The sequence below is a fragment of the Lagenorhynchus albirostris genome, chromosome 3 (genome assembly GCF_949774975.1).
Source record: "Lagenorhynchus albirostris chromosome 3, mLagAlb1.1, whole genome shotgun sequence".
Lineage (NCBI taxonomy): Eukaryota > Metazoa > Chordata > Mammalia > Artiodactyla > Delphinidae > Lagenorhynchus > Lagenorhynchus albirostris.
In genome coordinates, this window is record NC_083097.1 from 169,346,860 (window position 1) to 169,350,849 (window position 3,990).

The window sequence follows — 3,990 nt, forward strand, 5'->3', positions numbered from 1 at the left end:
GGCACCAGGAGCCAATGTCCGGGTGAAACAACCCAGCGGGTCAGGGTTACACCAACACTCCTGGGCCGACGGGGAGACTGAGGCCGGAGCAGGAAGTGAGATCCCTGGAGGCCCCGGAGCGATCGGGGAGGGTGGTGAGAACTCAGACTGACCCCTCTGGACACTCCACCGCTCACCAGCCCTCCTCCTGCTGCCTTGCTTCTGGAAAGCAAACACCAGCCCAGCCAGCTGTCCACGGGCTAAAATGCTCAAGCGTGGCTTTTCTTCTCTTTTTCACGCTGTGCCCGCTGCCTGGTGCATCCTTCCCAGACTCCCTGCCTGCTGGCGTACTTAGACTTGTCAGGGGAACACTCAAGAACAAAAATCAGATCACATCCCTCCTCTGTGCAAGAGCCATCTATGGCTCCCCAGTGCCCCGTGGAGAAAATCCAAACTCATCTGTCGCTGCCGACCTCCCTGACCCTCCCCACCCCAAGGGGCCTCCTTCACGTCTCTAACACCCGTGACTCTGTCCTGGTGATTTGTTTGTCCTCTGTTTTCCCTGCCAGCCTCACCTGGCTGAGGGAAGGGACCCTGTCTGTCCCAGAGTGTGGGTGACACTCAGCAAATGCCCCCCCAACAGCAGACACTTTGGGGGCCAGAGTCTTGGCCCCGTGGCCCCTGTAATTTCAGCATAGCTGCAGCTGCCTCTTCCCAGCGAGACTGAGGCCTCCTATGTGCTTCTGGAGGGACTGGAGGCGAGGGGCAATATCCCTCCATGACCTGATGGATAAGTGCCCGTCATTTGTCCTCGACAGTGACCATTCTGGGGTGTGTCCTTCGAGATCTTTCCTGGGTGGGCTCCTGGATAACCACCCTCACTCAGCCCTGGTCTTGGGCTCAGCTTTTGGGGAACCCATGACTGGAGTTTCTGAGGTCCAGGAACAGAAAATACACATCGTGAAGCTCTCCCACTTCCTTACTCCAGATTCTGCCTTTTTTTTTTTTTTTTTCTGGCTGCGCCGTGCAGCTTATGATATCTTAGTTCCCCGACCAGGGATTGAACCCGGGCCCTAGGCAGTGAGAGCGTGAAGCTCTCACACTCTGGACAGCCAGGGAAGTCCCCAGATTCTGCCATTAAAAAAAAAAAAATCTAGTGCTCGCTTCAGCAGCACATATACTAAAATTGGAACGATACAGAGAAGATTAGCATGGCCCCTGCGCGAGGGTGACACGCAAATTCGTGAAGCGTTCCATATTTTTTCCTTCTCAAACTCTTCCGAAATATAGCAAAGGGAGGAACACTCCCAAACTCATTCTACGAGGCCACCATCCCCCTGATACCAAAACCAGACAAGGATGTCACAAAGAAAGAAAACTACAGGCCAATATCACTGATGAACATAGATGCAAAAATCCTCAACAAAATACTAGCAAACAGAATCCAACAGCACATTAAAAGGATCATACACCATGAGCAAGTGGGGTTTATTCCAGGAATGCAAGGATTCTTCAATATACGCAAATCAATCAATGTGATACACCATATTAACAAATTGAAGGAGAAAAACCATATGGTCATCTCAATAGATGCAGAGAAAGCTTTCGACAAAATTCAACACCCATTTATGATAAAAACCCTGCAGAAAGTAGGCATAGAGGGAACTTTCCTCAACATAATAAAGACCATATATGACAAACTCACAGCCAACATCGTCCTCAATGGTGAAAAACTGAAAGTATTTCCACTAAGATCAGGAACAAGACAAGGTTGCCCACTCTCACCACTCTTATTCAACATAGTTTTGGAAGTTTTAGCCACAGCAATCAGAGAAGAAAAGGAAATAAAAGGAATCCCGATCAGAAAAGAAGTAAAGCTGTCACTGTTTGCAGATGACATGATACTGTACATAGAGAACCCTAAAGATGCTACCAGAAAACTGCTAGAGCTAATCAATGAATTTGGTAAAGTAGCAGGATACAAAATTAATGCACAGAAATCTCTGGCATTCCTATACACTAATGATGAGAAATCTGAAAGTGAAATCGAGAAAACACTCCCATTTACCATTGCAACAAAAAGAATAAAGTATCTAGGAATAAACCTACCTAAGGAGACAAAAGACCTGTATGCAGAAAATTATAAGACACTGATGAAAGAAATTAAAGATGATACAAATAGATGGAGAGATATACCATGTTCTTGGATTGGAAGAATCAACACTGTGAAAATGACTATACTACCCAAAGCAATCTACAGATTCAATGCAATCCCTATCAAACTACCACTGGCATTTTTTAGAGAACCAGAACAAAAAATTTCACAATTTGTATGGAAACACAAAAGACCCCGAATAGCCAAAGCAATCTTGAGAATGAGCTGGAGGAATCAGGTTTCCTGACTTCAGACTATACTACAAAGCTACAGTAATCAAGACAGTATGGTACTGGCACAAAAACAGAAATATAGATCAATGGAACAGGATAGAAAGCCCAGAGATAAACCCACGCACATATGGTCACCTTATCTTTGATAAAGGAGGCAGGAATGTACAGTGGAGAAAGGACAGCCTCTTCAATAAGTGGTGCTGGGAAAACTGGACAGGTACATGGAAAAGTATGAGATTAGATCACTCCCTAACACCATACACAAAAATAAGCTCAAAATGGATTAAAGACCTAAATGTAAGGCCAGAAACTATCAAACTCTTAGAGGAAAACATAGGCAGAACACTCTATGACATAAATCACAGCAAAATCCTTTTTGACCCACCTCCTAGAGAAATGGAAATAAAAATAAACAAATGGGACCTAATGAAACTTCAAAGCTTTTGCACAGCAAAGGAAACCATAAACAAGACCAAAAGACATCCCTTAGAATGGGAGAAAATATTTGCAAATGAAGCAACTGACAAAGGATTAATCTCCAAAATTTACAAGCAGCTCATGCAGCTTAATAACAACAACAAAAAAAAACAACCCAATCCAAAAATGGGCAGAAGACCTAAATAGACATTTCTCCAAAGAAGATATACAGACTGCCAACAAACACATGAAAGAATGCTCAACAGCATTAATCATTCGAGAAATGCAAATCAAAACTACAATGAGATATCATCTCACACCAGTCAGAATGGCCATCATCAAAAAATCTAGAAACAATAAATGCTGGACAGGGTGTGGAGAAAAGGGAACACTCTTGCACTGCTGGTGGGAATGTGAATTGGTACAGCCACTATGGAGAACAGTATGGAGGTTCCTTAAAAAACTACAAATAGAACTACCATAGGACCCAGCAATCCCAATACTGGGCATATACCCTGAGAAAACCATAATTCAAGAAGAGTCATGTACCAAAATGTTCATTGCAGTTCTATTTACAATAGCCAGGAGATGGAAACAACCTAAGTGTCCATCATCAGATGAATGGATAAAGAAGATGTGGCACATATATACAATGGAATATTACTCAGCCATAAAAAGAAACGAAATTGAGCTATTTGTAATGAGGTGGATGGACCTAGAGTCTGTCATACAGAGTGAAGTAAGTCAGAAAGAGAAAGACAAATACCATATGCTAACACATATATATGGAATTTAAGAAAAAAAAATGTCAAGAAGAACCTAGGGATAAGACAGGAATAAAGACACAGACCTACTAGAGAATGGACTTGAGGATATGGGGAGGGGGAAGGGTAAGCTGTGACAAAGTGAGAGAGTGGCATGGACATATATACACTACCAAACGTAAGGTAGATAGCTAGTGGGAAGCAGCCGCATAGCACAGGGAGATCAGCTCGGTGCTCTGTGACCACCTAGAGGGGTGGCATAGGTAGGGTGGGAGGGAGGGAGATGCAAGAGGGAAGAGATATGGGAACATATGTATATGTATAACTGATTCACTTTGTTACAAAGCAGAAACTAACACACCATTGTAAAGCAATTATACTCCAATAAAGATGTAAAAAAGAAATCTAAATCAAGATAGATTTAAAACATTCATGTAGGGGG

General features: G+C 43.4%; 1 non-coding gene across 1 annotated transcript; it reads left to right on the top strand.

Moving 5' to 3' along the window:
- The first annotated feature begins 1,135 nt into the window (after positions 1-1,135).
- Positions 1,136-1,242, top strand: LOC132518981 (U6 spliceosomal RNA). The gene has a single exon (XR_009540086.1). It is a non-coding gene; the product is annotated as a U6 spliceosomal RNA (small nuclear RNA).
- Positions 1,243-3,990: the final 2,748 nt, after the last annotated feature.